General features: G+C 33.2%; 1 protein-coding gene across 4 annotated transcripts in view; it reads right to left on the bottom strand.

The window, feature by feature from the left end:
- The window catches only part of LOC114333392 (formin-binding protein 1-like), a 272,061-nt gene that overhangs the window by 91,897 nt on the left and 167,239 nt on the right, over positions 1-12,925 (bottom strand). The gene's annotated exons all lie outside the window — the stretch shown is intronic.

The raw sequence follows: 12,925 nt of genomic DNA, 5'->3' as shown, positions 1-12,925 counted from the left end.
GCTTTGTAAATTATACATAGAAACAAAGCACAGATTTGGACGTTACCTGAATTGATTTCAAACGTAAGAAATCTTGAGATTGCGTTTGTTTTTAATTGTTATTTTATTTTTGACGTTAGTCATTTTTGTATTATGTACTTATAAGTAGAGAGCGGAATACAGTACAACCTGCCATATCCGGACGGTTCTGCCGTCCGGATCTACCGAAATCTACTGAGAAAGGCAGTTTTGCTGCTGGACCAAAAGAAGCTAAAAGATGCCAAAAGAACTAAAAGATGGCGAAATAATGTACATATAGAATCTATAAAACGTGTCTATCGACGAAAGTTATATTGACGGCATTGATTATTGGAATGTATGAAGGAGAAAACGTTTCAGAGACTATAAAAGAAGTGGTTTTGATATCCGGATTTTTTCATATCCGGATCGGTCTGTCGCCACATTGATCCGGATATGGCAGGTTTTACTGTATATGCAAAGTGCATATAGATGCATATATTGCATATTTTCAGACAACAAACACAGCATTGCATATTTAAGCTAAACACGATTTATTTTGCATATTTTAAAAATAAATTATATAAAAGTTTATAATTTTCCTCTCTTAGTTGGAATTTTATAACTTCGATATGAACGAGCTCGTTATTTATCTATCTATCGCTTATCTGGACTTTCCCATTACTACCTGAATTTAACAATTATGGGTGTTCCCAGAAAAATATTATTTTATTAGCGTAGCAAGTCGTAGGTACCTACCTGCTTTTAAGGGTCTAATAATTATTTTGTCAGTTTCCGGCCAACATTTGTTTAAAGTAAACGTTGTATCGTATTTAGTGTTTTTGAAGTGATTGGTATATATTAAATTTAAATATGTCTACCATTCAAAAAAGTGCTTGGATAAAGTGTTTTCCCCCGAGTTAAAGCTAAGTGGAGACAAAGTATTTTGCAAGGCCTGTTCCAAAATCGTAAGTTATATTGATTTTCACATTTCATTTTTTAAATGAGGAACTGACAAACAAAAGCATCATGTCCCACAAAAGAAATTTTTCTGGAAAGAGTGTTTTTATTCGACAAATTCGCTTTTACTTTTATAAAGACGGGCATAGAGAGAAGCATCAAAATACAAAAGTCCATCAAATTGTAGACAATTCCGCTTTTGTTCTTCAGCTTAAGTAACGTACTTTGTTCTTTAAGTAACGTACAAATTGCTAAAGAACTTAAGTTCATAAAAGTTAATTTTAGTTTTTTACCAGATCTAATAAAGTCATTAGAACAAAGGAATTTACAATTAAGTGATTCGGTTAATCTTGTTAACACTTTTTCTGCTCATTGTCAAAAAATTCCCGGAAATACAGGGATTACAATTAGAAATAAATTAAAAAATGTTTTAGAAAAAAATGAGGGCTTCGATTGTTTGAGGAAAGTTGTATGTATTTTTGAAGGCAATTTTTCTGAAGATCTTACGACTTAATATATTGTTTTATTTTTGAGTATTTTTTTTTAAATATGCATTTGCATATTTAGACAAATTGAGAAAAAATACCTGCATATTTGTAGTAAAAGTAATGCATATATATGCGCATATTTTGGTAATGTTGTGTTGCATATATTCCGCTCTCTACTTATAAGAATAACGTGAGTATTGGTCTTACAACATTTCATGAACCTGTCTCATTCATTTGGTTATGTCAATCTGCGAACGAAACGATTTAATAATTGTCTACAGTGCAGTTTCACAGCAAGACAGAGTCAATCTCGTTTTTGAATTAGTAAAATAGTAAAGTATTTATCGTTTTTCTTCTTCTTTTTTCGAGCATGCGCATTTCCAAATGAGAGCGAAGGTTAACGAGCGAGACATCAATACAAGAAGAACAGTTTGGATTGATGTCAGGAAGGAGGACAAAAGATCTCTTGTTTCTCTTAAGACAGTTGATATATGGCAGAAATACGACGAGAAGAAAAGAGATACATTTGGTATTTATAGATCTTGAAGAGTATGACACAGTTCCTTGACAAAAGCTATGGACCCGTATAAGAGAGAATGGGTTATGCTGGTTGGTTTAGTTTAACCAAAGGTTTAACTGGAACTGGAACTACTGGAAGCGAATGGGCGGAGTACTATGATCGAAATGATACTGCGCATGCGCCATTGCAAAAAATGGTTTATGCTATCTGCTGTGGGATTACAAACACTCGATACGAATCATATCCGCCATGTTTTACCATAGCGCCTTACGGTAAAACATGGCAGATATGATTCGTATCGAGTGTTCGTAATCCCACTGCTGACGTGAGAACTCATATTACCGCCATCTATTACAGATGCGCGGTTTACATGTTAAATTGGTACTATAGATAGATCACAGATGTCGTGAATGTTATCGTACTTATTTTCCGTTTTTTTTCATATTATTTTTACTAAGAAACCAGGAATTTTGACACTTTTCTTTGGAATTTACTCATAGATGTCTCTGTCTGTAAAAACTACTAGAATCTACTAAAGATTTTTTCTCTACTAAAAATTGTTAATTTACATCGAAAATCTACTAAAAAAGTAGTTTTCTACTAAATATGGTCACACTGGAAAAGATGTATAAAAGTGTGGTAAGACCTGCGTTGGTGTACAGCGGTAAAGTGTTCGAGAAAAGAAGACGGAGGGAGCTGAAATGAAAACGTTACGGTGGGTGCTGCGTAAGACTAGAAGAGCCGAGGTGACTAGTTTCAAAAAAGATTCAAGAACAAAGACTACAATGGTTTGGCCACGTGAGGAGTGGAAATAAAAACTATGTGGGATGAAGGCTAGAACTGTTAGACGTTGATGGAAGGAGAGATAGAGGAGAAGATGGAATGACGAGGGAGAACGGTTTGGTAGATAATTATCTTTTTAAATATGAATTGATGCTGAACCTGAACTTTTGAAAAATCGTTAAAATCTTCATAAATTATTTCGTTTTATTGCATACAAACGTTTTTTAATACAGAATTAATTTTCTCTGTAAAGAATAATCCAAATGCTCATATTTATGGGTAATTGCACAAACTCTTTTGCCATTGCCAACAACTCAATATCTTTGATTTCGTTACTATCGTTAGGAAATTGCCGGGGAGAGCGTCTAGCGACCAATCGATTCGTCATGATCGTGCCTTTGGATCGTGGTGTAAACAAATAATAGTAAACGTTTACGTGATCCCGTAAAAGAAAACTGAAATAGGCAAAGATATAACAACCTTGACAAGCATAGACGGAATTTTTGTGTTGTGAGTAATTCCGTATTTTTGAAACGTGACATATCTTTGTTATCTCTGTTTAGAATTTATGTATGTCTGCTTTGGTTCTAAAGAAATGATAATGATAATATTATGTCCGGAAATATAGTAGGTATATAGCTGCATTTGGTGACAATGTGAGATTGTGGTTAATGTTCAACAATTATGTCAACAATAAAAACAATTATTATGATAAATATTATTTTACCTCTCAAGTTTGAAGCACAGTGGAAAAATACGATACATTACGATCAGCAGTAATGTGACATCATTCTTTAAGGTAAAACAATTATTTCGTAAAGAGGGTACAATATAAATACCCCTTTATTCATTTTATATTATTTTCAATTTTAACTGTTATACATGTATATTTCCAAGGCCATAATTCCTCTAGATCTGTGATTGAAGACCTTTACCACAGGAAGGTTACTAGCCTCACTTGTGAACCCTCATCCTTTATCCGGGCTAGGGACTGCCAGAGATTGCAATGTAGCTTCTTGAACTACTCAATCCACCCAGTCAGCTACACCACTACCCCACTATTAGACCGGTCTAGTTAGACTCAAAAATAGGAGTGAGGCTACAATAATTACCATCAAGCTGAAAATTGGCAGGATTGTTAAAAATACCATCATAAATGAAATCTAAAAAGTCCTCATAAATCCGATCCCTGCTAAAAATTTTACGCGGGGTCAAAGGTCACCAAATATGGTTTTTAGCGATTTTCAGCGAAACGGTAAGTTTTATCGTAAAATTAGGTCTAACAAAAAATGTAGATTAGATAATTATCTATAAAAAATATCTTAATAGTTTTTTTCCTAAGAGGCACTGTTTTTGAGATACAACGATTCAAAGAGTTGAAAGACTTCTAATCGTCATAATATAAATATGTATTAGTACACCAGGTATAGGTATATACATCACTGAAGCTGTAATACAAGTATACATAATATTCTACGGTCAAATTAACTTATATTACACATAATAATATAAGATTATAAATATGATAATGTTTCTACTATACAGCTTGCGGTCTACCGAGAGATGCAATCCATAAGCTGTATTATATTACAGGGCCAACAAAAAAATCTTTACAAAGTGAATGTAATGCGAAAATAATAAGAATTATTTGGATTTTACGGCTTAATCCCAACAAAAATACACAACAAAATACAACAAATGACAAAGTATTAACTTATAATAATTCTTTTTATTTATGCGCCTTAGTTCAATTTGCAAAGATGGGTTTTGTCGGAATAAACACGTTCGTCAGCTAATCTAATCGCCCTACCTATTCTCTTCTCAGAAGGGTTTGAACATAATAATGAAAGACAACTTTCTAGGCAAATTTTTTATTGCTAAGTACTAATAAATACTTATGCAAATTACACCGTAATTTTCCTGGGTGGCGAAATCCCTCAGGTAGATGACACCCTCGAGGTATTAATTAGTCTTGAGTACTACTCCGGAGGGAAAATACGTGTTAAACCTATATTTTTTTTATCGTGTATTTCGTGTTATTTTCATTGTTATAACAAAAATGTCAGAATATTGTTTTATTTGCGCTAAAATTTTAACTGAAGGTGAAATTGTTACCGTTGAACGTGGTATAAAAACATTAATCAATGCAAGTACTGAAAGAGCTGATGGATTTTTAGAATTTCTTAAACAGCAGAAATCTGTGACCATACATGTGGAGTGTCGTTAAAGTTATACTCGAAAGTGTTCTATTGCTGCAGCTATTAAAAGACAATATGAAAAACAAGAAGCCAGTACATCGACCAAAAGTCCTGCTCTTACTAGAGCACGTGTCAGTGAACCAGCTTTTTGTTTTAAAAAACAATGCTTATTTTGCGGCCACGAATGTAATGAAGAGCGTGAAAAAAAATGGCCATCTCTTCTCTCTCTATGTATGGAACGCCTAAGAAAACTACGTGCTTAGATAAGTTTCGATATGCATGTTTTTTTAAAAGTACTCGAAACAAAAAACAAGTGCAGTTATCTTGTCTTCCTCCAACCTCAGCGGCTGCTCATCAACATCTTTTTCGGGTATATTACCAAGTTCAAGTGTGGCTTGGTTATCAGCTAGATCCAAAAGACTGGGGATGGAAATTAGTCGACAGTTCATTAGAACCAATTCAAACTTTACTCCCCCCTGCGCTGGAAAAACTCCTGAACACAATTTTTTGCACCTGTAAAAAGGGATGTAGCGCTAAATGTGGTTGCAAAAAAGTTGGACTGTTTTGTTCGGTAGCATGCACTAATTGTCAAAACCGGTCGTGCTCCAATGTTGAATCACCAACAATTGAGGATTCATTTGATTCTATCGAGGAGCCATGCGATGTGTCATTATTGGGGCAATTTACTTGCACCCAGGATGAACAAGAAGAAGAAGAAGAAGAAGAACAAGAAGAAGAACTAGAAGATGAAGAAGAGGAAGAAGAACAATGAGAAGAAGAACAAAGGAAGCAGAAGTGTTAGAAAATTATGAACCAGTTTGATAAATTTCCCTCCTTTTTAATTTATACCGCTTTATATAAAGTTTAATCATTTTTAACCCTTGCCAATATCAATTATTAAATAGCTTTAAATTAAACAGAATCATAACAGATCCGTGGAATAGGCCTACTGGGGAAACCACGTTAAAAAACGCGCTAAGTAAAGTCGGGTCCATAGATATTTCGCCCGTCGGCAAATTCAAACAGATAACATTTGCAGTGGCGGCTCGTGATTTTTACAATAGGGGAGGCTATACCTAACTGTAAAATATCTAGACAAATTTGCACTAGCAAAAAAATGCGCCAAAAAATGTAATTTAAGGCCCCATCTTTTGACCATTTTTTATTTACATTTCATAATATCATCCTAATTCATAATTTCATGATATCATCATTTTAAAAATAGTTAGTCTAATAGTAAAAGTTTAATACCAAAGTTTGTGTCGTTTATTTGTTAACAATTCCATCTATTTGTAAATAGATACCTATGCATATCAAAATAAATACAGATTTGAAGTTTTGCAGTCCATACATAATGAAGCTTCAAATTTTTTAAGATACTCAACTGAATTTTTTTAATTCTAAACGCGGCCTACTGCGAATTCAAAAACACGATAAATTACCGATATTTTGCTTTGAGTTAGAGATATCGGAAAAAGTTATTTGAGCAAGTTGTTCCAAATATTATTATAACCCCACATACCAAATTTCATAACAAAATTCGCACTTTTAGATTTTTCATTATTTTTAGTCAGGACCCTAAAATTCGTTGTCCCGAGACGCACCCAACCACCCAACGGAGCTGAGAAGCTACACTGCCTCCCTTGGTATATCTCCGGGCAGCGTGTGATGGCGCCGTAGATGCCACTGTTAGGAGACCGGGTCTCCTTAAACGCCTGCTGCGCTGCACGGAGCATTAGCAACGGAGAAAGCGGGGCTTCTCGGCTCCGTTCGTGCATCTCGGGATAACCCAGGGTCCTGCCTACAATAATATGTAATAAAACTGAGACGTGATCATGCGTTCTAATGCTAATGCTCCGTACGTATGGATAATTAGTGATAATATGGAATTTACACGTTGTATAATAGTGAGAGTAATTGTTGTTTTCGCGATTCATGATAAACAAAACAGTATAGAGTGTGTAAAAAATTTATGGGGAGGCTGAGCCTCCCTTGCCTCCTCTGACGAGCCGCCACTGAACATTTGTATTGTTATGAAATTCGAGTAACCGATCTCCCTTTTGTTAAGGCACACGCCGGTATTTTTACAACAGGGTTACTCATTATAAATCAATCAGTTTAACACTTGAAAATGTAGACTTGGGCATTAGTACAGTTAAAATTGTTAGACGATTATATTTAGATGAAATATTAAGAAATAGAATTGAAACTTTTTTCTACTTTTAAGGACAAAAAAGCAAGTTCATTAGCGGAACGTGAATTCAAAATTATTCTGCAGATTATATTTGAAGCAATATTTGATTAAAACATCTCATTTTTGGTGGTAAAAATATATTAAATACATATATTAATTTGTCCGGACTAAAGGTGGTAAAAGATGGTCTGGAGTTATATTTTTGTTTGAATTTGCCGACGGGCGATAGATAGATGGTGTCAACTTTACACTACCTCAAAGGTGGTGTGGAAACGTGTGCGCATATTATGACGATTACCACTTTTTGAATCGTTATATCTCAAAAACGGTAGCTCCCAGGAAAAAAAGTAATAAGGCATTTTTTATAGATAATTATCTAATCTACATTTTTTATTAGTACTAATTTTACCATAAAACTTACCGTTTCGCTGAAAATCGCTAAAAACCATATTTGGTGACCTTTGACCCCGCGTAAAATTTTTAGCAGGGATCGGATTTATGAGGACTTTTTAGATTTCATTTATGATGGTATTTTTAACAATCCTGCCAATTTTCAGCTTGATGGTAATTTTTGTAGCCTCGGATGCGTAAGTTGACCGGAGTATATTTCATATCAGAAACTAATAAGAATAGTAACGGGGTAACTGCAACAAAAAGGTACGTATTCATACGTGGGTGCTCCGTGCTCGGTGTAGCAGCTCCACATAGTGGATACGTTGGTACTCGACAACGAGCACGGAGCACCCACGTATGGATACGTACCCTAAGATGCCAAAATCATATACAAGTCTACGGTCTACGCTGGAGTAGGGATGGCAACGATGTATCGATAAATTAAATTTATCGATATATTTTAAAATTTTATCGATATTTTTATATCGATATTCAACTTTCGATTTATCGGAAAATATATCGATATTTGAGATTCAATATATCGTCCACACCAGATTAATATACCATATTGGCAAGACATAAAATTATAATAAAATCTTATAATATAAATCATATCCTTATTTTTTTGAGACGTTTAGTATATTATTGGTACTAAAGAAATATTCTACTACACTATAGAAATATCATAATCAAGATTTTCGACCAGTATTATTTTATTTGAATGTCGTATATCCACCCTTGCCCTTAACTTGTTGTCCGAGTTGCAGGTAGTACGGTAGTACCATATTTTTTAACTTTTAACCAATGTTTTTCAAGAGGACAGGCTATGTAAACCGTAATAAAACGATCTCAAATTTACCATTTGTCAGGTTCACGTAGTACGTTCTATAAAGTTTTAAAATAATTGTATTGTATTGACAAAAACCCTAAAAACTCAAGATGTCAATATTATTACTGGTGTTGGAAGGAACTGCTACCAAAACAAGGAACCGCTTAGCATTCAAACGGTTGTCAAAATTAATATTTTTGAATTCACTGCCACAAGAATTAAATTTATTTTGAATATACAGGGTGTAACAAAAATACAGGTCATAAATTCAATCACATATTCTGGGACCAAAAATACTTCGAATGAACCTAACTTACCTCAGTACAAATATGTACAGAAAAAAAGTTATAGCCCTTTGAAGTTACAAAATGAAAATCGATTTTTGCGAATATATCGAAAACTATTAGAGGTTTTTTATTGAAAATGGACATGTGGCATTCTTATGACAGGAGCATCTTATCGAAAAATTATAGTGAAATTTGTGCTCCCCATAAAAATTTTATGGGGGTTTTGTTCCCTTAAACCCCCCCAAACTTTTCTGTACGTTCCAATTAAATTATTATTGTAATACCATTAGTTAAATTCTATATTTTTAAAACTTTTTTGGCTCTTAGTATTTTTTCAATAAGGCAGTTTTTATCGAGTTGCGGCTTCTTTTTTAATATGTTTACATAAATATTTTATGGGGGTTTTGTTCCTTTAAACCCCCCAAATGTTTGTGTACGCTCCAATTAAACTATTACTGCGATACCATTAGTTAAACAAAATGTTTTTAAAACTTTTTTGCCTCTTTGTATTTTTTCGAGAAGGCACCTTTTATCGAGATATGGCTTCTTTTTTAAAACGGTTCAAAATATACCTAAAAATGTAAATCATACATAAATTTTCATATTATTACCAAGTCTCCATAATCGTACTTAACCCTATACAAATATGTGGTGGATTTGACAAATATTCAAAATATCTCGATAAAAACTGACTTTTCGAAAAAGTACTAAGAGCCAAAAAAGTTTTAGAAATATTGTGTTTAAGTAATGGTACTACAATAATAATTTAATTGGAACGTACACAAAAGTTTGGGGGAGTTTAAAGGAACTAAACCCCCATAAAATTTTTATAGGGTGTCCAAATTTCACTATAATTTTTTCTTAAGATGCTACTGTCATAAGAATGCCATATGTCCATTTTCAATAAAAAATCTTTAATAGTTTTCGATATATTGAAAAAAATCGATTTTCATTTTGTAACTTCAAAGGGTTGTAACTTTTTTTATATGCACATTTGTACTAAGGTAAGTTAGATTCAATCAAACTATTTTTGGTCCCAGAATATGTGATAAAATTTATGACCTGTATTTTCGTTACACCCTGTATATATTCATAAATACATACATAAGACAAAATTATATAAACATACATATAATTATAATTTAAGTAATTTTTAATATAATAGTTTTAAAAATTCTGTATTGATACTGTATGTACTTCTTTACTGATACTCTGAAATATTAAAGGATTTTATACGTAAGTGCATCTTTACTTTTAAATTTTGAAGAAAACCTCATCCTTTTGTTCTATTATTTTGTATAATTTACTTTTTTAGTAGTTTATTTTAGTAATTCTTTTATTTTATTTAATTATATAAGAATATATCGATACATCGCACCTATCGATATTTTTTCTCTGATTTATATCTTATATCGATATCTTCATTCGATGTATTATATGATAAAATATATCGATGTACAATTTGTTTTTGCCATCCCTACGCTGGAGTTGAGAAGAATGCTCGAGCTCAGGCATACTTCACAAGAAATTTGAAAACAACATCGAAGGAGTTAAATAATGTAAACAAGAATTTAATGCAGGTTACAATAATGTCATGTAAATGTCAAATGAATTTGATTGATTCTTGTTTATTGTTGATGTCAGTCAGGAATTTATTCAATGTTTCTGGTCCCTGAAGGCAATCGGTCTCAATGGCCAAATCGTCTACATATCGCCATGTAAAAAGAAAACAACAATTTGGTGCTAACCATCAAAGAAGATACAGGGTATGTAACCAAGGCACTTCAGAATGAAAAAAACCATAAAAATGAAAAAGGATAGGAAGCAAGTACAACATCACAATAACATTTAATACAGCAAGACCAAAATCATAACAAATACAGATGAGGACATCACAATGAGGATCGGACAAGATGAAATAGAACAAGTTCACGATTATCTGGGTCAAATTATAAAACTTAACAAGGAAAACCAAACAACAGAGATCAAAAGACGAGTTAGACTGGCATGGGCGGCATTTGGCAAACTAAGCTACATCCTTAAAAACAAAAGATATACACAACATCTTAAGACCAAGGTATACAATCAATGTGTACGTACTCCCTGTTCTCACTCACGGTTACTAAACGTGGACGTTTACAAAAGCAAACATTGACAAGATCATAAAAACGCAAAGAGCAATGGAAAGGCAAATGTTGCACAAAATACTAATGGATAAAAAGAGAAACGAGTGGATAAGATGGAATACCAAAGTTAGGGATGTTAGACAAGAAGTTGCAAAATTGAAATGGAGATTTGCCGAACACACTATAAGACAAAATGAAGACCGATGGAACAAAATTCTCATAAATTGGAGACCGTGGGAATATAACCGAAGCAGAGGAAGGACACAAATGAGATGGGCAGATGATGTTAAGAAGCAGGTGGGCTCTAGGTGGATAACTGTAGCGACAGACAGAGACGAATGGAAAAGGATTGGGGGAGGCCTATGTCCAAAGATGGACCGCACAAGGCTAATTAGATAGATAGAAATAACCAAAAAACTTGGATTTATCTTGTCCAAAATCAAACCCAACAACACACAAGAGAGGTCAAAGAAATAGACTAAGAGCTGCTATAGGTGAAATTTCTTAATCATTTTAGGCACGATGGGACTCTATGGGCTCTATTAGTCTAGGTAACTGGTGGCGCAACTAGTGGCGCAACTAGTGGGCCCACCAAATTGTTAGCACGGGCAACTGGTGGCCGAGAATAGTCACCAGCAAAAATAATAAAATGAATTGGAATTGGAAAAATAATCAAATGCAATTGGAAACTTGTTTGTTATCAATTTTACGAAAAAAGTTATTCTTCATAAAATGCTCTTATTAGTATAAAATATAAGATGCAACCATCAGATTCAAATTTTGTGAATTTTATACGAGGTATGTCAAAAAAGATGAATTTCGCTCAAGAGTTAAGTATCCTTATATTAAACAATATCGAAAAATGTTTTATAAAAAGTTGTTCGGAATTAAAAGCTATGTTTGAATATGCAATTACATTCTTCTAATTGAAATATTGTGAACTGTAAAGGTACTTTACTCTTGGACGGAATTCATATTTTTTAACATACCTCGTAGAGAATTGATAAAAGTTTATATATTATGATTGCATCTTAGATTTTAGACCATATAAAGCTTTTTGTAAAAAATTACTTTTTTCGTAAAATTAATAATAAAATACTTATAGATATTTGTAATAAAATGATGTTGGGTATCCGTAATTTAAAAAAAAATTGCATTTTTTTTCAATTAGAATGATTTAATAAAATTAATGCGTCCCAAAACATAGTTTTTTTTAATTCTTAACAACTTTTCATAATAACAATTTTCGATGTGAAATCTAAAGGTACTTTACATACAATTTTCTTGACATACCTCGTATAACATAGACTATGCAGAGCATTTTATAAAGAATATTTTTTTTCGTAAAATTGATAAGAAAAAAGTTTCCCATATGGTTCCAAGTTACGCAGACATACTGTACCTATATATAGAAGCTCAATTTTTTTAAATTTTCCAATTAACGTCACATTCGGATTCAGCATAATTAAAAACAATATAGAAACATTTTTGATCAAGGTAAAGTGATGAATTCACCGATATTTCTAAAATATAAAAAGAGCTTCTATTGTTTAAACAATGAATAAACAATTAACGGCTAAATCTGCGAGAAGAACTTTTTAATATAGCATATTTATAAATCAACAAAAAAGGTTTTAGAAAAATATGCGCTTGTTAATAGAAAATATAGAAGTTAATAGAAAAGGAATACGAAGCACTCGATTACAATACAAATGAACTAGTGGTGGCCGACACCAGTTGCTCAGTCTAATAGGGTCCATATAACATAATGCCCTGGCTTGGTGGCACCACCAGACCCGGTTACCCGGCTGGTGGACTGGTTCGGCCACCAGATCGACAACAATTTCTGGTGGCGCAACCAGTTGCCGTAGTCTAATAGGTCTCATTTACTTAAATGCCCCGTGACGTCATGAGTCACTGGTGGAGCAACTTGGTGGCGTCACCAGTTGCCTAATATAATAGCGGCCTATAACTTAAATAGTAGAACTTAAATAGTAGAAAAGAAAACGTTTGAACACTTTGCCGTCACTTTTCAGTGGCACATGCGTCGACAGTGGCGCATCAAACTTTCCACTTATGGACGGGATAAATAAATTAAAAGTTAACAGAACTTACTAACAGAATTAAATTTTTTTTATTTTTTTAAGTTC

This window comes from Diabrotica virgifera, chromosome 5, assembly GCF_917563875.1.
Source record: "Diabrotica virgifera virgifera chromosome 5, PGI_DIABVI_V3a".
NCBI classification, from domain to species: domain Eukaryota; kingdom Metazoa; phylum Arthropoda; class Insecta; order Coleoptera; family Chrysomelidae; genus Diabrotica; species Diabrotica virgifera.
This window is presented reverse-complemented; position numbering and strand designations above follow the sequence as displayed.